Genomic DNA, 21,498 nt, shown 5'->3' with positions numbered 1-21,498 from the left:
CACAGAACACAGAAAACCTTTACACTCATTTGATGTTACCTTCCATGAGAGAGAAGAGGAAACCAGAAAGACAGGAAAGATATAGAAAAACAGACATGTGTCTATGGAGTCCTGGGTTCCAGTGATGTAAAACTCCAAGATGAAGGTAGGGCTAAAGGATCATGTGCTTGCCTTATGGGGATCCTTCTTCCTTATGGTGTCCCCAAACCTTTTCAGCCCATCCTGGGCCTTCCTCCCAGGAGGGATTTCTGGTCTCTTGGCCACTTGGGTGCCTCCAGTGTGCCATGACTGACAGACATTGTGGAGCACAGCACTACCTTCCCAGAGATCTGATCTACTCCTAGCACACATTCCCAGCCCCTCAGGATGTCTCAAAAAAGATTACCTTTTCCAGACTCTGACAGGCAGGACCCGCCCCCCACAAAGTCTCGTTCAGAGCGTACACCTTTAGCACAATGTGAAACTGCCTAGGCAGCCTTTAAAAACTCGTGTCTGAGAGCAAACCCCTCTGTCCTCCTCAAGGTTTCCTGGCAGTCAAATCCTAAAGACACAGCGACCATCTTTTTGGCACAAAGGGTCATGGGATAGATACTTTATCACTAAGAATCCCTCCTAAGCCAGCATCCTTCCAGAGAGTTGGAGAGAAAGAGAGAAGGTCCTCCCTGAGCCTCCTTTCCTGCAGGCTGAGCCCCCATCTCCCTCAGCCGCTTCTCACCTGACTTGTGCTCCAGAGCCCGCCCCAGCTCAATTCTCTGCACACACTCGAGCACCTCAAAGTCTTTCTTGTAATGAGGAACCCAAAACTGACCCCGGGATTAAGGTGAGACCTCAGCAGTGCCCAGAACAGGGGGACGGTCACTGCCCTGGTCATGCTGGCCACACTATTGCTGACACTGGCCAGGATGCCATTGTCCTTCTTGGCCACCTGGGCACACCTGGGCTCGTGTTCGGCAGCTCTGGGCCAGCACCTCGAGGTCTTTTTCTGTGGGATGATTGGAAACTGCAGGGAACGATCAGTGGAATGCGGACAGTTTAGTAACAACTCCAGGGGGCCCAGTCTGATTTCGGGACTCTTTGGCCACTTTGGTAACAAGTCAAGTCAGCCCAGTTCCCCTTAAGAGCTCTGTGGCCGCCTGAAGTCACCAGCCCGTAGCCCTGCAGGGGGATGTTGTAACCCAAGTGCAGGTGTAAGCTATTTCTTTGGACACCCGTTCCCACTCTTGCAGAACGTTGGGGTTTATTTATGGATCCCTCGTGCCCGCTGGCCGAAGCGCCTCCTGCCCCCGCTGTTGTTGCTGTCGGAGCTCGCAGCGCAGCCCTGCAGGAACGGCCGCTGCGCGCGGGCCCCGCTCCGCCGCTGCCCCGGTGACGGCCGAACCCTGGGCGCGAGCACCGCCACGGGGGCGGGGCCTGCGCCCCTCGCGCTGCTCGGCCACCAATGGGGAGCCGCGGGAAGGGCGGGGCGGGCGGGGATTGGCTGGGGCTGGTGGGCGGGGGCGGGGCCCGGAGGGGCCGGGCCCGGCTGAGGGGCCGTTGGTGCGGCAGAGTGGGAGCGGCGGCGGCCGGGGCGGCGTGGGGGAGCGGAGTGCGGTGGGGAAGGGCCCGACCCCCGGTGGGAGAGAAAAAGGCCCCCGGCGAGGGAGGAACCGGCCCCGGGCGAGAGAGGGACCGGCACCTGTCGAGAGACGGATCGGCCCCCAGCGAAGGAGTGAGCCCCGGTGAGTGGCCCATAACGACTGCCTCTCGCGTCGTGGTCTCGGGCCCGTGGATGCTGCGTTCCTTCCTGTGTGCGACCGGGCCTGGGAGGGAGCCAGCCGTGTCGGCAAAGAGGAACGACGAGCCACCTTCTCCTCTCATCACTTCTGAAAAGAAGCTTACATGGCTACGAGAGGAAGTGGCCATAAGATGAGATAGTGGACATTCGGATTACATATTAAAAGTTTGATTTTTGCTGTTAGGGTGCTCAGGCGTTGGAACAGGTTGCCAGTGGAGGTGGTGGATGCAGAAGGTATGGCCAGGCTCAGTCATTGTCCTGGTGATGGATCAGGTTTGTGGTAATGAGGCACATCAAACAGGGAAATCAGTCCATAGTTTCCAATTATAGGATGATGATCTTTACCATAAGAAGTGTTTGATCAGATTGAAAGAAAGGTACAGAGCATGTTCCACATGGGGAATTAGGTGTTGCTGAGAAAGTAATTCTCCATTCCCATTGGTTTTTCACTTAGGTAGGATTATAAAATATTTTCTATGGTGTAGATTACATATATGGAGCAAGGACTCTGCTGCAAAAGCATCCAATTGACAAGGTCCAGTACAGGTTATGTTACTGCAGTAGCAATTTCTTGAATTCAGCGAGGCAGTTAAGTTATAGAAATTTATTTTCAAAGGTTTATGAGAACGTGGCGGAGCTTTTTTTCCCGTTTGCCTTTAAGTGTAAATAATAAGCCATATATTGACTATACATCCTCAAAGAAACTTCCAGTTAGCAAGAAGTTTAATGGATTACTATAATATCAGTGTTTTGTTTATGTTTTACTGAATGTAAGTTCATAGAAAATTTATAAACCATTTTTGCTTCCTCTCCTCCACCCCCAAATTTCACGTGGTCTGAAGGCTATACAATTGATTTTAGTAACTTTTATTCATGATTCTCTTGTAGAGGCATAAGAATTACCAAGAACCAGCTGGAGTAATAGGATTCATGTTTTCTTTCCTAAAGGACATCATGGCAGCCCATCAGGAGAAAAACTTGCTGAAGAAAAAAACACTGAAACACCGAAGCCTCGGTGAGAGCTGCTGGACCGGAGATGGAAGAAGCCCTTTGGACAGGACTGCCTGCACCCTCAGATCCATGGGCATCTGTAAGGTAAGAAGGATTCACAGTGCCCAGCCTTAATAGAACTGGAAGCCTTTCTTCCAAATATACATAGATTTTTTAAATATTTTGGCTATCAGGTTAGAATAGCTTGAGCCTGGACAGCCAATAGTAGAAACGTTAAACTGTCTGCCAAGTAATAATATACATGATGGATTCCCTAGTAGCAACATTAGCTTTCATTTCCTATCACAATTGCTTGTAGAATAATTTCTTCTCCATATCATCTTATTTGTGCTATTTATTCCATTTTGGAAACTTGTTTGCATCTCTCCTGCCTTGACTGAGTAGTGTTCTTTGTTCTCTTATTCCAAATCTTCTTGGTTTTCTTTCCCCCAGGTATTGGTAGAACCTGTTCCTCCTTGAGCAAGCAGATCGGCCAGGAAAATGCAGAAAGCAGGAGTGGAGGCCAAGGCCATTGCTGAAGGGGTTTCTGGCAGGCAGCCACAGAGCAGCAATTTGCAGGAGCTGTGGCTTGCTAAATCACAGCTTTAAGGATGCTGTGGTGGTGCCAGAGGAGAAGACCCTTGGTGTTGTGCAGGAACAAGTTCCTCCAGAAGAAAAGGTGGCGTTCCTTTGTGCAGGGAACTCGTTGGTATCATCACTGGAGGAACAGGGTGAGGAAGATCTCCAGCCTGGGATATTTCTGCAAGAGCCTTCAACCCTTTCAGAGCCCCGGTGAGAGCTGCCAGAGTGCAGAGGGAGGCAGCCCTTTGGACAGGCGTCCCTGCTCCCTCAGAGCCACGGCTATGAGACAAACAGCCTCATCCCTGAGGATGCAGATGGGCAGGAGAAGCCTGAAAGCAAAGCTGTGAAAACCTTTGAATCACTCGTCCATCTTGTGTCCATCTTGGGTAGAGCCACGGCCGGGCTCTTGTACTGCCCAAGGTGTATCCTTTGAAGGGCTTTTAGTAAACACCTCCTTGATTCCTTTAACACTCTTCAGCTCCCTCTGTTCCAGGCAGCCTCTCCTAGGCATCACACCAAGGAACACTGCAAAGTCCTTGAAGAGGGCAAGCCCTGCTCAGCAGAAAGCAAAGCACCCGCCGTGTTTGATCCACAGCATTCCCATGCAAACACAACACGTGCCAGCCACTGGCAAGAAAGAAACCATATGGCAGCCAAAACCAGAGCAGTGGGAGCACCATGAGCGCTCCTTGGCAAATCCTGATTTATTTAGAGCAGAGGCACTGCAGAAGTCATTGAGCTGCTAACAAAATCCTCTTTCTGCCTTCGACAGCCAGTTCAGGAGAGCTCCCCAGAGACAGAGGAACTTCAAGTCTCCTTTGTCTCTGGAGGATCTGCTCAGGTACAGAATGATCGGTGTTTCCAGTTGGGAATACTGCAGTGTCCTGGGAACTGTGGGCTTGACACTGCTGGCACCAGCACTCCTCCTCACGTGCCATTGGCTCCAGGGAACGATTCATTGCAACGGGCTCAGCTCCCGTTCTTACTTCCAGCCTTCTTACTTCCAGGCTTTCTCTGGCCACGTGCATCTTCAGCCATGATCTGCTCTGCTGATCCCTGAGGTGTGCTGGGCTGTGATGGCACAAAGGGGCTGAGTGCTGGGTGAGGCAGGGCTGTGTTGTGCTGGCCACAGCGCTGTGACATCACTGTGCTGGCGCTATATAAGAGGGGCCAGCAGCCGCCACTGCCACTGCAGTCGCGACGGGATGCACCAGAGCCATGAGTGACAGTGACATGCCAGTGATTGTGCTTGTCCTGCTGCTGGCCACTGTGGCTGTCTGCTGGGCCATTGGCCACTGTTCCTTGGTGTGATCCTAGGAGAGGCTGCCTGGGAGAGCCTCAACCCTTGTAAGGACAGCACCCCAGCATACACCTGCCATCCTTGCAGGGACCTCAGGCTGTCAGAGAGCCTCCATCCTGGCAGGAGCCTCTGCAATCTCTGACAACCTCCATCCCTTGCAGAGGCGCAGTGAGACCTGTCTGCCTGCGGACGGTGCAGAGCCCGTGGACAGGTCTCCCAGCTCCCTGGGCGTCAAGAACCTGGGCACAACCCTGACCGTTGACGTGGCCAGGAAAGCCCAGAAGTCCAAGTGGGAGCCCAGCCCGAGCCAGGGGAGCCTTCACAGGAGCAGCTGGCGGAGCAGCGAGCATCCTGGAGCCAGCAGTTGCAGGCCCACAGCTGCCAGGATGCTGTGCCGGTTGTGCCAGCCGGCAACAGCCCCAGCCTCGTGGTGGAGACGACCCTCGAGACACCAAGGGGGTTCCTCCATCTCCAGGAAGCTGCCCCAAGAGAGACTTCAACCACCACGAAGGCCTCTCTAATAGCAGGTGAGATGTGCCTAAGAGCTGTCTTAGGTTTCCCCTGGGCTCTTGAGGGGCATCCCCAGGCCGGGCCAGGGCCCCTGAAGACACCACGGCTACTTCCAGTGGCTGTGACGTCAAGGGCTTTAGAGGTTTCAAAAAGCCCTGTCTTCTTTGCAGCTGCTCCTGGGACCCCCCTGTGTGACGCCTCGGGCTGTAGCCCCGGCTGTTCTCAACATCACAGTGCAGCCCGTGACGCCGGGGACAACGACGGTGCTGCCCTGCCCCGCTGGCACCGCGGCTCCTGCAGCCGCCTCCGTGCCCTGCCCTGCCCCAGCTGTGCCGCTCGCCAGCCCAACGGCTACCCCGCAGTGGCCGCAGCCCGGCACGCAGCAGGAAGCAGGTGAGAGCAGCGTGGCCCGCGCTGGCCCGGCGCGCCTGACTGGTGGACATTTGAACAGGGGGCCCTGGGCTCGAGGCTGATGGCTCGCTCTTGGCCACAGGGCAAAAGAAGCAGCTGCAGGAGCTGTACCAGCTGGGCCCGTAGCTGGCGACCGGTGGCTTTGGCACCATTTTCTCGGGTATCCGCCTCTCGAACGGGAGCCCGGTGAGTGGCCGCAACGGCCGGCGTGGGAGGAGGGGCAGGGCTTGAGCTCAGGCCCCCTCTCTCGATGGCTTGCAGGTGGCCATCAAACGCGTGGCCCGGGAGAGCGTACTGCAGTGGGACGAGCTGGTGCGTGAGCGCGGCCAGCGGGACAGAGCAAGGCAGAGCGGGGCGGGGTGGGCAGGGATAAGCCCGGGGCCCCGGCAGTGACAGGCAGGGGATGGCGGGGGGAAGCGGGGCGGGCGTGGGCTCAGCGTGCGAACTGGAGCATGGCGGGCCTGGGGATGCCAGAGACCGGGGCTGGGGCTGGGGCAGGGGCCACCTCGCAAGCATCCTCTGGGGCTTGGCAGGAAGCCAAAGCACCAGGGAGACTGCGGGGCATCCCAGGCAGGGGACAGCACAGCTACAGGGCGGCATCAGGCCTGCTGCAGGCATTGTCTCCTCCTCACAGCCCGACAGCACCCGTGCTCCCATGGAGATCGTGCTGATGGAGAAGGTGGGCTCTGGCTGCCACTCCATCATCCAGCTGCTCGACTGGTTTGAGCTGCCTGACAGCTTCCTCCTGGTGATGGAGTGTCCGAAGCCATCGTAGGATCTCCTGCAGTTCCTGTGAGAGCAGGGCTTCCTGAGCGAGGAGGTGGCGCGCTGGCTTTTCCGCCACGTGCTGGAGGCCGTGTGCACCGCCTGCAGCGTCCTGCGCCGCAACATCAAGCCGGAGAACCTCCTCGTGGACCCGGTGCCCTATGACCTGAAGCTCATTGACTTCGGTTGCGGCACCTTCCTCCAGGAGCGGGCCTACACACGGTTTGCCGGTGACCCCCCAGCCCGGGCCCCGCTGCCAGGGCCAGGCACTGCACGGCGCCATTCTCTGCTGGGCCGCGGGCTGCGGCCTTCAGCCGGCTGCTGGCTGCCCTTTGGCACGGGGCAGATGCCGTGTCCCAGGAGCCGGCTGCCGGCCCTGCCCACAGAGAGGGGGCTGCAGAAGCCGGAGCCCGGCCCCTCGGCCTGCCTGGCCCGCAAGGGCATGGGCTGCTCCGCTGGCCTTCTTCGCCTTGCAGAATCGTTTCTTGGCTTTGGCCAGGTGGTTGGGGGACGTGGGGTGGCCTCCGGGGGAAGTCGGGGCCGCCGGCGCAGCCCCTGCCTCAGCCGGGAGGCCGGCGCCAGGCTCTGGAAGGCAGCGGCCTGCGCCTGCACAGCGCCGCCTGTCTCCCCTAGGAACACGCGCGTACAGCCCGCCCGAGGGGATCGGCCTTGGCTGCTACCAGGGCCCGTTCAGCCACCGTCTGGTCCCTGGGCGTGCTGCTGTACGAAATGGTGTGCGGGAGCCTCCCCTTCTGGGACGACCGCGACATCGTGTCGGGGCAGCTCTTCTTCGGGCTCCAGCTCTCTCCAGGTTGGTATCCGGCCTCAAGAAGGCAGGCTTTGGCAGATGGCGGCACTCAGCCCGGCGGGGCCCTCGCACAGCTGGGCAGGATGTCGCTGTGCCCTCAAGGGCCGGCCGCGGGAGGCGGCCCGTGCCCACGGGCTCCGTGCGGCACGCGTGGCTGAAGGCGGTGGCCGTGTCCCGCCGTGCCGCTCTCCCGCACGGGGCAGAGTCGGTCGGGTCCTGCGGGCGCCGGGGGCAGCTGGGCAGGAGCCTTCTGCAAATGACTGGCACTTTCTGGCTTCTCTGCCCACAGTGCGAACATCTGATCCGCTGGTGTTTGTCCAAGCACCCCGCGGACAGGCCAGAGCTAGAGGAGATCTTCTGGCACCCTTGGGTGCGGGCCGGGCGTTTCTGATGCCTTGCCGGAGCCTCTGCAGCACCCAGTTCCCACATCTCACACATGACTCAAAAAAATAAAACTATAAACAAACCCATTGAGGGGTGTCAAGTTTGCTCCTTGTCAGCAGCTGCAGCTAAAGAAATCTCTTAGCAAAAGGTGTAGTCCCGTAGGTGCTCCCTTCAGCCTTCTTCAAGCTTTCCTTGCCTTTCCTTCTGCATGGGAACTCTGTGTCTTCCAGCACTGGCTGGAGCACAGGTAGGAGGGCCTTTAACAAGCCAAGAAATGCAACACTGAAACAACAGCTGTCCTTTCAAGCTGAGGCCGCCACTTGGGTGTCTCCTGAAGTGAAAGGGAGGGTTCTGTGTGCATTCCAAGGGCCTGCGGGTGGTAGGGGCAGAGATGTTGCTCTGCTACCAAAGCTGGGAGAAGAGCCAGAAGCACCAAAACCTCATTTCACCCTGAGCCCTGATGAACTCTTTCTTTCCCTCCAACCGCTGGCAGGCAAATGCAGGCCAGGCCTTGTGGCTCGTGGCAGAGCCTTCTTCCTCCCAGCGAGATTCCTCACAGCCGCACACCATGGCCTTGGCCAGGTGTGGACCCTGAGAGAGGACAGAGGCTCTGTTTGTTCCTACAAGGTGAGATCCAGCTGGAAACACGTACCACTCTGTGCCTGAGCAGACCCTCCAGAGACAAAGGGAGTTGAAGTTCCTCTGTCTCTGGGGAGCTCTCCTGAACTGGCTGTCGAAGGCAGAAAGAGGATTTTGTTAGCAGCTCAATGACTTCTGCAGTGCCTCTGCTCTAAATAAATCAGGATTTGCCAAGGAGCGCTCATGGTGCTCCCACTGCTCTGGTTTTGGCTGCCATATGGTTTCTTTCTTGCCAGTGGCTGGCACGTGTTGTGTTTGCATGGGAATGCTGTGGATCAAACACGGCGGGTGCTTTGCTTTCTGCTGAGCAGGGCTTGCCCTCTTCAAGGACTTTGCAGTGTTCCCTGGTGTGATGCCTAGGAGAGGCTGCCTGCAACAGAGGCAGCTGGACAGTGTAAAAGGAATCCAGGAGAGGTTTATAAAAAGGCTTTCAAAGGATACACCTTGGGTAGTACAAGAGCACAGCGATGGATCTACCCAAGATGGATGCAAGATGGACGACCACTCAAAGGTTTCCACAGCTTTGCTTTCAGGCTTTTCCTACACATCTGCATCCTCAGGGATCAGGCTGTTTGTCTCATAGCTGTGCCTCTGAGGGAGCAGGGACGCCTGTCCAAAGGGCTGCCTCCCTCTGCACTCTGGCAGCTCTCACCAAGGTTCTGGCAGGGGTGAAGGCTGTTGCAGTACAATCCGAAGGCTGCAGGCCTTCCTCACCCTGTTCCTCCAGTGATGATACCAACGAGTTCCCTGCACAAAGGAACGCCACCTTTTCTTCTGGAGGAACTTGTTCCTGCACAACACCAAGGGTCTTCTCCTCTGGCACCACCACAGCATCCTTAAAGCTGTGATTTAGCAAGCCACAGCTCCTGCAAATTGCTGCTCTGTGGCTGCCTGCCAGAAACCCCTTCTGCAATGGCCTTGGCCTCCACTCCTGCTTTCTGCATTTTCCTGGCCAATCTGCTTGCTCAAGGAGGAGCAGGTTCTGCCGATGCCTGGAGGGAAAGAAAACCAAGAGGATTTGGAATAAGAGAACAAAGAACACTACTCAGTCAAGGCAGGAGAGATGTAACAAAGTTTCCAAAATGGAGTAAGTAGCAAAAATAAGGTGGTATGGAGAAGAAATTATTCTGCAAGCAATTGTGATAGGAAATGAAAGCTAATGTTGCTACTAGGGAATCCATCATGTATATTATTGCTTAGCAGACAGTGGAACTTTTCTACTATTGGCTGTCCAGGCTCAAGCTATTCTAACCTGATAGCCAAAATATTAAAAAATCTATGTGCACTGTGAGGAAAGCTTTCCACTTCTACTAAGGCTGAGGACCATGAATCCTTCCTACCTTACAGATGCCCATGGATCTGAGGGTGCAGGCAGTCCTGTCCAAAGGGCTTCCTCCCTCTCCAGTCTGGCAGCTCTCACCAAGGCTCTTAAAGCTATGGAGTCTCTTGCAACAAGTATCCCAGTTTTGGAGGTCTTACTTATCCTGCTCTTGTACTGCTGATGGCAGGGACTTCACTGGAGATGCAATCACCTGCCTTTGCTCCTGGACCATCTTCTCCAGCACCATTCTGAGCATCTTCTCCTATGGCAGTGTCACAGCATTGGGGCAGCCATGGACTGGTGACTGGCAGTGCAGGACAGGTGGTTTTGGGACACACCTCTGGGAACAGCTTCTGTGAAAGGGCCAGGCTCCTCTTTTTTCTTCTGGGCCTTTTGTGGCCATCTGCATCCTCAGGGTTGTGTCCTTGTTGGTCCTCTGGCCTCTTGTCCTGCATTTTTGGAGGCCTACTTTTTACATTCTCCTTCAAGATAAAAGGTTTCATACCTTGATTCTCTTCTTCTAGCTTTGAATATGTCATCTCTTCTGTAACTCTTTACAGTGTACAAAAAGTTTAAGATCTTTCTCAAAACCTTTATAGTGACTATGCTTCATAACTGTTGCAAGTCTTATTATTTCATATCCTAGATTATACACCATCTTTGTCCAGATTAGTATTTCACAATATACAATACAATTATTAATTTCCTCTATGTACATGATATAATTACACATATTTGTCAGATTTTTTTTTTGCAGAAAACAAGGGCTATTTTTTCTCTGTGTTATATTCTTGTGAACTCATCTGTTTCCTGGTTTCACTTCCTCTATTTAGAAGACATTTCCTATTACTTATTCTTGCAATGATTCTCCAATCCTTCCATACTACTTTATAGCTGTTGCAACATGTACTTATAAGACATTTTTTGTTGTTTTGATTTATACTTTGGTAAATGATAAAACATGTATTTCACATTTCTGTGGACTGCAAGAATTTTTTACATTTTTAAGGGAAAGTATATTTTTAAAAGTTTGGATATCATAATTTAAAAATAATAGTTTAATTACCTGTTTGGTAGTAGATCTGTATCCATCATCTAAAAACGAAGCGAGCTTTTGATTTGACACACACATTTACACTTTTTTATCCTGCATGAAATAAAGTAGAAAAAATATGCTATTATAATTTTATCTTCAACTGCACATCACTTTTAACCTTGAGTGAAGACTCTGCATTACTGAAGAGACTCAATTTAGGCAGTGCAGCCCTAGACACATGATCAGAACCTTAGACTGGTAATTAAAAGCAGGAAAGAGTTTGTCTGTCATCGTGAGGCAACAGCACATTCTCCTGTTGTCATTCCCACTGTCAGAGTAAAACTGGAACTGAGCAATCCCATTCCATCACAAATTACACTGCAAAGGTGGAGCCCTGGTCTCAGAACTGCCAGAGGTGGCAGAGGTTTTCCACGTGTGAAGGCAGTCTCCCCTCCCAGAGGTATTGCAGGTTCCCCTCTCCCCACTCCATTTCACCCATAAATCGAACACTGACAATCCATAAAGGTGGTACACTACAACACTGGGGTGTATTTTGTTCCTTAGGTAGATCTAAAACAATCTGGAAGAGTCTCATCCTCTTATGCCCCCTTCAAGTGAGAATTTGTAACTTTTCTTCCTACAATAACCCAACCAAACTACTTTGTTAACTGCTCCAAGTAATTACCAGATTACCAGATCATTTTGCTGTGTTTTCCCATTCTGTTTTATTTAACCCAAGTTTTAAAAAGTACCATTTTGCAAATATTGACACTTTTATATTTGAAATTCCCAGCATACTACAGAGATTGAATCGGTGATCTTCAAACTTCATAGGTGATATTGACCACAGAGTATCAATTAATAGGAAATATCATGACAGAAGTTAATCCAATATACACCCCCAAATATACTCCATTTTTTTCTTTTTCTTTTGGTATTCTGGAAGAAACGAATTTAACAGCACTGCCATGCACACAACAAAGTGATCCAGGCATGAAGATGAGCAAGCTGATGGTCCTTCAGATTCCAGTTTTCAAGGGTGACATTAGTGGGACGCTGCTTGGAGCACTGCTTACACAGTGCTTATATTAGGATGAAGCTCACAGAACAGACTAAAATGGGATTTTTATTACTCTTGAAGGGGCAATTTCTTCCATAAAACATCCAACAGTTCTCAGGGAACAGAAGGGACCACACTGTGCTGTGCAAGGCTACCCTGATTTAGGAGTCCAGATTATCTTGCAATATTTAAATCACCGTGGCTTTAACAGCAAAGGGGCAGTGCAATTTCCAAGGCTACATAAGAAAATGATGTGTGTAGATCCAGCTGCCAAACAAAGCTCAGCTCCAATATACACTTGTTTTCTAGGTTTGCAGAGAGCCTTTTTCTCCTGCCCAGACCATCCTCTCCAGGATGACTGCAACAAAACCAAAACACACACTCACCACCACAACTCATCCAATCCTGCCATGAAGACCAGTGCATTCAGCTGCTTCTACAAAAACACTTTTCAACTTACACACTTTTCTACTTCCTCTAAAAACTAACAATATATTTATGTGCCATAATAAAAAAAAAGTCTTTTTGCTTGAACATAACTACCAAACTTGTTATAAGCTGCATACTTCATACTATGATCCCTCTTTCTTTTTATTTGTTTCACCTTGGAAAACAGAATTCTAAGGAGCTCTTGAAATTAACCTTTCTCAAGAGGTCCTTTTATATCCCTTAGTCACTCTGAAAGATAACCATGTAACAGGAAAAGAAGTAGCTGAAGGGAAATTAGCAGTATTTTATTTGTCCTGAAACTAAGAATTTATAACCTTAAATTTTTGCAAACATGATTTTACACAAGTGATAGAGAATGAAGTTTTCCATTCTCCACGCTAAAGAAGTGGATGTGGCCTTCCCCACAGCTGCAGCACCTCCAAGGCTGTAACTGCTCTGCCAGGGGGTTTATCCATGGCCATGGTTCTGAGGGGCTCCAGCACGACCCCATGCACAGGCACTGATGTTCCATGGGGCACCTGCTGAGCATGGCCCTATCCACAGCCACAGGGGCTTCAGGTTTATCCTTGGGCCACAATTCCTTCTTGGGCACGGCCACGGCCACAGGCACTGATGCTCTGAGAGGTTCCTGCTCTGCCATGGGCTTACTCCCAGCCACTGATGCCTGAGGGTGTCCTGGTCCCACGTGGGCTCATCCACAGGTCACAGTTCCCTCAACTGGAGCTCACACTGGAGTTCCAGCAGCACAGAAACAGCAGCGATGCCCTGGCCACCTGCCAGCCCGAGTGTGTCACCATGGCTGTCATCCAAGTGTCCCCAGGCACAGCACAGGAAGAGGAGAAGCACTAGAGCCAGCAGTGAAATCAAAATGGAACCCCTAAAGAGCCCCATGGCAAGCACAGGAGTCAGACAACTCAACAGCACCAACAGCTATAAATCCAATCCAGCACATTCCAGCCAAAGCTGCTGTTAACTCAAACCCTTTGAGCTCCATGTCAGGCACCAAAAAGGACTGTCATGGTTTAACCCCAGCTGGCAACTCAGCCCCACACAGCTGCTTGCTCACTCCCCCAGTGGGATGGGGGAGGGAATCAGGAAAAGGATAAAACTCACAGGTTGAGACAAACACAGTTTAACAAGTACAAGCACACAAACAAAGCAAAATAAGGAATCTATTCCCCACCTGTCACCTGCAGGCAGATGTTCAGCCATCTCCAGGAAAGCAGGGCTCCATCACAGGTAATGGTGACTTGGAATGACAAATACCATCACTCCTGACATCCTCCACTTCCTTTTTCCTCAAGCTTGATGTGCTGAGCATGATGCCATAGGGCCTGGGATATTCCTTGGCTCACCTGGGGTAAGCAGTGTCCCCTCCCAACTCCTTGTGCTCACCCAGCCACTCCCTGGAGGGTGGGGTGAGATGCAGAGAAGGCCTTGATGCTGTGTAAACACTGCTCAGCAACACTGAAAACATCCCTGTGTTATCAACACTGTCTCAGCTCCAATCCAAAAGAATGCCCATACCAGCTACTACCCCAGGCCAACCAGCTCTGCTCAGTAGCTCCATAAAGTCTGGTTTCAGTATCAAAATAAAACTCAGTTGGTCATGTTCCATATTGTCAAGTGCTGAAAACGACACGAATTTATAACAGTTTTCACAAACTTTTGTTTAAGATCAGGTTCTGCAGTTCAGCATTTCCACCGTTCATCCCTTGACAAGCAACCAACAATCAAACCTCCTTTGTGGGAGGACCTGTGACACTGAGGCTGCAGCATGAGACACAGGGGATGGTGCTATTGAAGCAAAGAACCACTGCCATGCACTGGCCTAGCTCCCTGTGCCTCTGTCATTCCATTTACATACTCGAATTTTAGTTAGCAGTTTTAATCTCTGATACCAGTATTCTCTCACTACTAAAACTTACATACCAGTCTTTGGCACTGGCAGGGAAAAAGTAGCCTTTCATCATTGCAAACACGGCCACTGCAAATCCCAAGATATTGGCACACCACAGGAGAGGAATCCAGTTGGCAAAAATTATGGTAGGTGAGAACAAGTGGCAGCAAGAAGCATTTGCAAACCAAAGCACACAGGCAGTGATCCAGGCCTGAAGTCAACTGATTTCAGATTTACTCATGACACCTGAAATATGAAGAAAAAACGGAGTGTTAGTGACCCTGCATTAATACAGCTTTTAATTAATATGGGGATGCACAGAATACAAAGAAGCTCCATCAAGTGGTCATGAAATTACTTCTCTCTCCTCATCCTTCCAACTAAATACCCTGAGGCACTTTTCTGAATCTTCCTTTAGACTCTGCCAAACCCATCAGGCTTTGTTAGGCTGAGTTTTTCTCCTCACAAAATTGAAATTAAACTCTCTCCCAAACCCTAGGAATTACAGTAACAAGTTAGTAAAAACTGTAGTACTCTTTCTAACAGTTCACATCACACATTTTGTTCAAGTCCCTTGGGTTCATGGAGCTTGAGCAGGTAAAACTATCTTGTCAAATACCAGCAATAGTCCACTGACAATTTTAAGTGCCAAAATTATCAACCAGTACTTTTCCATTGATGATGTGGTGCCTACCAGATCAACAGTGTTACTAATTATAAGAGATACAAATGCTGTAACTTATTCTAAAAGATGACATAGATTGCTTTCTGGTTTTGTTTGAACTGAACACGTGAGGAAGGTGAGAGCCTTGATGTCCACGTTTGCTCTGGCTACACAATGGTTATTAAATACTCTAAGAACAGACATAGTATAACTTCAGAGGATTGCATGGTGTGCATGTATTCCAAGGAAGACCTTCCCAGCAGGGGTGACAGCACCTTCTTGTACACCTCCCACACAGCCAGGGAGAAGTTTATGGCAGAAGTCAGGCATGGACACATACAAAACCACCGAGAAAAGAGAGAATGTATTCACAGTAAATGCATATAAGACAAAACCCCTCAAAACACTATCCCTTACATACATATACCAAATATTACTATTAAGTTTCTGTTAAGTATTGGGTACGCCAATTCGGCAGTATACAGATGTAGTGATTCTAGACTACCAATACATCTAACCTGTTACACAGCTCTAAAAATGGATTGCATGTAAGGTTGTCACCCTTTTTTGGTGGGGAGGCAGGACAGTCGGTAATTAGATTCGGCTCCTTGTCCTTTTATTTTGATCTTGTGTATTAATTTAAAACAAATGGGTACAGTTCTATATAGTTGCTTTTTCTAAAAGAACTCATTAAGGAATACGTCACACAAGCAATATTTGACTACATTCCCTACATATTTAATTTCTAAGTACATAAGTTTCATTTGGCTTCCAAAATGCCTTGGAAAGTGTGAAACACCAAAGAATAAATGCCAGTGCATCATCCACCACCTTTTGTGCAAAAAGATTAATTCAACAGCTGTGTGAGAAACCAGACACTGCATCCGGATCATAACTCCATAAAGTACCTGGAAAGTGACACAAAGGGAATAAATATATGCCAGCAGCCATGGAGGTCAGCATGGGAGTCCTGTGTCCAGATGTCAAACAGATGCAAGTACAGATGTGGATCAGTCAGAGAGCGCTGGTACTGGGCACAGGACGCGAGACCACGCCGCGAGGGGCACTCGTTAAGGGCCACTCACCGGGGCTCACTCCTTCGTCAGAGGCCACTCAGTTCCTCGCCGGGGGCCGGTCCCTCCCCCTTCGGGGGTCGGTTTCTCTCCCACCGGGGGTCGGTCCCTTCCCCACCGCACTCCGCTCCCCCACGCCGCCCCGGCCGCCGCCGCTCCCACTCTGCCGCACCAACGGCCCCTCAGCCGGGCCCCGCCCCTCCGGGCCCCGCCCCCGCCCACCGGCCCCAGCCAATCCCCGCCCGCCCCGCCCGTCCCACGGCTCCCCATTGGTGGCCGAGCAGCGCGAGGGGCGCAGGCCCCGCCCCCGTGGCGGTGCTCGCGCCCAGGGTTCGGCCGTCACCGGGGCAGCGGCGGAGCGGGGCCCGCGCGCAGCGGCCGTTCCTGCAGGGCTGCGCTGCGAGCTCCGACAGCAACAACAGCGGGGGCAGGAGGCGCTTCGGCCAGCGGGCACGAGGGATCCATAAATAAACCCCAACGTTCTGGAACAGTGGGAACGGGTGTCCAAAGAAATAGCTTACACCTGCACTTGGGTTACAACATCCCCCTGTAGGGCTACGGGCTGGTTACTTCAGGCGGCCACAGAGCTCTTAAGGGGAACTGGGCTGACTTGACTTGTTACCAAAGCGGCCAAAGAGTCCCGAAATCAGACTGGGCCTCCTGGAATTGTTACTAAACTGTCCACATTCCACTGATCGTTCCCCGCAGTTTCCAATCATCCCACAGAAAAAGACCTCGAGGTGCTGGCCCAGAGCTGCCGAACACGAGCCCAGGTGTGCCCAGGTGGCCAAGAAGGACAATGGCATCCTGGCCAGTGTCAGCAATAGTGTGGCCAGCATGAGCAGGACAGTGACTGCCCCCCTGTTCTGGGCACTGCTGAGGTCTCACCTTAATCCTGGGGTCAGTTTTGGATTCCTCATTACAAGAAAGACTTTGAGGTGCTCGAGTGTGTGCAGAGAATTGAGCTGGGGCGGGCTCTGGAGCACAAGTCAGGTGAGAAGCGGCTGAGGGAGATGGGGGCTCAGCCTGCAGGAAAGGAGGCTCAGGGAGGACCTTCTCTCTTTCTCTACAACTCTCTGGAAGGATGCTGGCTTAGGAGGGATTCCTGGTGATAAAGTATCTGTCCAATGACCCTTTGTGCCAAAAAGATGGTCGCTGTGTCTTTAGGATTTGACAGCCAGGAAACCTTGAGGAGGATAGAGGGGTTTGATCTCAGACACGAGTTTTTAAAGGCTGCCTAGGCAGTTTCACATTGTGCTAAAGGTGTACGCTCTGAACGAGACTTTGTGGGGGTGGGTTCTGCCTGTCAGAGTCTGGAAAAGGTAATCTTTTGTGAGACATCCTGAGGGGCTGGGAATGTGTGCTAGGAGTAGATCAGATCTCTGGGAAGGTAGTGCTCTGCTCCACAATGTCTGTCAGTCATGGCACACTGGAGGCACCCAAGTGGCCAAGAGACCAGAAATCCCTCCTGGGAGGAAGGCCCAGGATGGGCTGAAAAGGTTTGGGGCCACCATAGGAAAGAAGGATCCCCATAAGGCAAGGACATGATCCTTTAGCCCTACCTTCATCTTGGAGTTTTACATCACTGGAACCCAGGACTCTGTAGACAGATGTCTGTTTTTCTATATCTTTCCTGTCTTTCTGGTTTCCTCTTTCTTCTCTCTCACGGAAGGTAACATCAAATGAGTGTAAAGATTTTCTATGTTTGGTGAGCTAAGTCTATGCTGTGATAAGTGGTGTTGTGTTTACTCTTTTGACAATGTTCCTTAATTTTCTCTGGTTTGCCTGTAAACGTTTTTGCCAGTTTGCTAGTAAACTGTGTGCTTTTAACCTCTTGAGAATATCTGGTTGGGAATTATCCTTTGAGCCTACCTAGAGCAAAAGAATGTTGGTTTAATCCTGGAATTCAGTGACTGGGGTGCAACCCTGGCTGCTTCCCTTCCATCAGTGGATCAGGGCAGTCGGTTGCATGGTTGCTGCGGGAGCTTTTGTGCATTCGGCTTCGGGACTTTGCTACGCTGCAATTCGGCAATGGGATCCAATGTGCCTGCTTTCCCTGCCTCCCTGCTGCTCGAGAATGCAGAGCCGGAGCGCGGTGCGCCGCCTGGAGCCGGGGCAGTGTCCGCCGTCACCCGAGTGCCCGGGGGAATCGCTGCCTTCGCTGCCTTTTGTCCGAGCGGCCGCTGCCCCTCCGTGAGGGCCCGAGCGAGCACCGGAGCGCCCCCTGCTGGCCGTGAGTGACCCTGGCCCCGCCCCTGCTGGCCCTGACTGACTGACCCTGGCCCCGCCCCCTGCTGGCCGTGACTGACCCTGGCCCCGCCCCCTGCTGGCCGTGACTGACCCTGGCCCCGCCCCTGCTGGCCCTGACTGACTGACCCTGGCCCCGCCCCCTGCTGGCCCTGAGTGACCCTGGCCCCGCCCCCTGCTGGCCGTGACTGACTGACCCTGGCCCCGCCCCCTGCTGGCCCTGAGTGACCCTGGCCCCGCCCCCTGCTGGCCGTGACTGACCCTGGCCCCGCCCCTGCCCCGCTGCCTCTCCCAGCGCCCCCTGCCGGGTGTGGTCATAACTGCACCAAAGGGCAAAGAGCGCTCAGCAGGGGCAAACTCCTGTGTTTGTGCTGTTTGTTCTGTTCTGATCTGTACATGTTTCATACTAAAGAATTGTTACTCCTTTTCCTGCACTTTTACTTGGAAGCTCCATAATTTTCAAAGTTATAAGGATTTGGAGGGATGGGTCTTCTTTCCGTTCCAGGCAGGTTCCCACCTTCCTTAGCAGACAGCTTTCCTTTTAAAACAAGAAAGTTTGCTAAAATACCCAAACCGGGGAAAATGTCATGATTTCGTGTACTTCATGATTTTACATATAAGGAAACTGGGCTATCTTTCCATTTCAGGGACATTTTCGCAAAGGTAAGTGCATTAAGATTTGAATTCTACCCTTTTCTTCTCAAGCAGTGCATTCCTTCAAGTACAAAAGCAACAAAGTCATTATAGGTAACAGTGGCAGAATATGCTGTCGCTGTTACTGTCACAGGGACTCCCAGCTCACTTCACCAGCTCCTCTCTGTTACCGCTGCCCAGTGAAGAAGAGTCACATTTTCTTTGTCTGCCAGTCGAACATCATATCCTGCTTCTACCAGTTCTTTGCATCGCTCTGGCATTCCACACCCTAAATGAGACAAAACTGATTTACTTATCATTTTGTTCAATATCCTCCAGTTTGGAGACAGTTGCATCCAACAGAAAAAATCCATCTCAGTAAGCATCACTCCGCAGTTCCTACTTGAGCAAATTGCACATTGCATTCAAAGGAAGCCTTGTAAAAAGGGTGAGGCTGTGCCCTCAGGAGTAGATGTTTCAATTTAACAAACCTGCCTGAAACGCTTTTGGTTTATTTACAATAGTAGCCGTGATTTTTTCTTCTTCCAGTACAGGGAGAAAACGAAACTGAAAATGTTTTCTTTGTAAAAATGGAAACTTTTAACAATGAACATCACACTCCTGGTGAAAATGTGTCACTGCCCTTGGAGAATTGGCAGTCACCGCTCACAGGACGTTAGAAAAGGGATAATTATCACCCCCAGCTCAGCCTCCAGACCCGGGCTGACACACAGAGCTCTTGCCACCCCCTCACGGTGGGGTCCTGGCTGGAAGGATCACAGCTCGGGTCAGGCCTTTGGGTAGAGTCTTGGAGAGCTATTCAGGGTACAAAAGGGTTGGCAGCTCTCAGGAAAGAAAAGAAAAATTAAAGAGCATGTGCATTTATTTTAAAAAATAAAAAATCCCAAGCCCTGTTTTGGCAGGTCAGGGAAGTAGACAGAAGGTGGCACAGATTTGTAGCTGGTGCATTCCTGCAACTCGACCTGTTACTGTGCTTTCCATCTCTGTCAGTTGTTTATAGGGTAAAGAAAGATATTTGGGGCAGCACAATGGGCCCAACACCATGGGAGCAAGTTCAGGATCTCAACAATGTTCAGTTATGAATGATCAGGAAACCCGAGAGACAAAGTCAGGGTTTTTTCTTATCCTGAACGTGGAGAAGGGGAAATTCAGAGCTGACAAAAATATACCAAATTGGGGTGATCAAGTGCAGGGAGAACTCTCCCTTGCTGGTCAGGAGGTGTGTCTTGGTTTGAAAGTCTGCTAGGGAAAGCAGGGCCCTCTCTTGAAGTGGAGAAAATAAATCCATTCCCTTTGAATTAGTATAATTTTGAAATTAAGGGGCTCTCAGGCAATGATATGGAGATAGGAATAACAACAACTATGAAATTAACAACAAAGAGAACAGGAGCCCAGTTCCAGTCTCTGGGCCACGGGCACTTTCCCCTTTGGTGCAGTTGCTGTCACAGCTGGCAGTGAGCTCTGGCAGGCTCCAGATGGGCAGGTGCGACGATCCCCGTGCGGCTGCAGGGGCACTGGGGTGATGGCAGCTGTGTCCCAGATGGGAAGGGATGGAGGAGAGGCAGGATGCTGGGAAAACAGCAAGCTGAAGCAGGAGGGCGTCCAAGCAGGGCTGCGGGGTCCAAAACAGAGAGGCAGCTCCCGGCGTTGGGATGGTGGGGGGGTAGCAATGACCTTTCTGCTCCGAGAGCCAAAAGCGAGCGAGAGCCAGCAACTGCCCCCCACCCTCCTTTACCTGCTTCCAATCTCACCGTGTTCCCCCTTTCCCTCCCCCCGCCCTCCGAGAGAAACTCCCAAAAAACCAGGGACGCTCTCCCTGGTGCTGGGACCCAACCATCAGTGCTTCTTAGCATGTCAATGGGAAAAAAATTCCACAGGCAGAGAGGAAAGGAAAAAACAACCCGCAACAGACGCTCATCCAGTTCTTCACTGATTTGAGGTTTATCAGCTGTTGCAGACACTGGGATGATGGTACAATGTTTTAATGCTTGTTAATCATCTAATTTCACAAGTGTTTTTAATTATATCTGTTATAGGAAATGTTTTGTATTGTTGTATCAGAATTATTCCCAATTACTGTAAGTTTTTGGTTTTATTACATGTATTGTTTTGTTTTGAACTTCCTTTCATGGCAAGAATCATGCATGCTGTTTTTAAAAGAAAGAAGGGGGAATTAGTTCTAAATATTTATATATTTATAATTTTTTTTTGCAGTATTTATACCAAAAAAAAGTAAAATATTTCTATGTAAGGCTCCTCAGTTGAATGTACAATGACAAAGTCTAATTAATTCATGAACTTAAGGAGAAGGTATGCATGTGTTTTTGTCATCAACAAGTTCAAAGCAGTCACCTGTTTATTCAGCCAAACATCAGTTGCCTCCAAGAAAATGAAGCCCAGGGAGAAGAAAAAGAACCTAATCACCATGCAGCCTTCGTGGCCAGAACAAAACCAGAAGTAGGACTGCCAAGACATGGCTGTGTCTGGAAATTTACAGGCAAACTGCCAACAAAAGCCTTGTGTCATCATCATGGTATAGAGTTCCTACTAACCTTCTTCAGTTATTCCCTGTTCCAGGATCCAAGAGCACATTCAGTGATGTCAAAGATCAACATTTCCAGCTAATGGACTATTTGGACTTTAAAACAATGGTCATTTATTCCCATTTCCCTAGGACACACTGGACATTATTCTTTTGTTTTCTCATGCTGTGAAACCCTGTGTCAATGACATGATAGAATTTGCTAAGTTTTGTTGATTGTAATCGGTCTTTTATGTATCTTATCCCATATCTAACAGATAACCAGTGATAACCTTAATGAGATAACACCCTCACAAGAGAGAGCTATTTTATCATCAGAACATATGAGCCTTCTTTGAATTAATGAAAAAGGGTGAGATGTTGCAGTCAGGTAGACAAGTTATAAAAG

The 21,498-nt window shown here is 50.8% G+C and overlaps 1 long non-coding RNA gene and 1 pseudogene across 1 annotated transcript; one reads left to right on the top strand and one right to left on the bottom strand.

Moving 5' to 3' along the window:
- The first annotated feature begins 2,854 nt into the window (after positions 1-2,854).
- On the top strand, positions 2,855-7,531 carry LOC148217921 (serine/threonine-protein kinase pim-1-like; annotated as a pseudogene).
- Positions 7,532-9,811: 2,280 nt separating this feature from the next.
- Positions 9,812-14,049, bottom strand: LOC148217920 (uncharacterized). Its single transcript, XR_015800668.1, has 3 exons — positions 13,963-14,049; positions 10,551-10,631; positions 9,812-9,966 (listed from the first exon to the last, which is right to left on the bottom strand). It is a non-coding gene; the product is annotated as an uncharacterized LOC148217920 (long non-coding RNA).
- Positions 14,050-21,498: the final 7,449 nt, after the last annotated feature.

This window comes from Sturnus vulgaris, unplaced genomic scaffold (assembly GCF_052056855.1).
Source record: "Sturnus vulgaris isolate bStuVul1 unplaced genomic scaffold, bStuVul1.hap1 Scaffold_198, whole genome shotgun sequence".
In the NCBI taxonomy this organism is placed as follows: Eukaryota; Metazoa; Chordata; class Aves; order Passeriformes; family Sturnidae; genus Sturnus; species Sturnus vulgaris.
The sequence above is the reverse complement of the archived record's forward strand: the minus strand, read 5'-3'. Positions and strand labels throughout refer to the sequence as shown.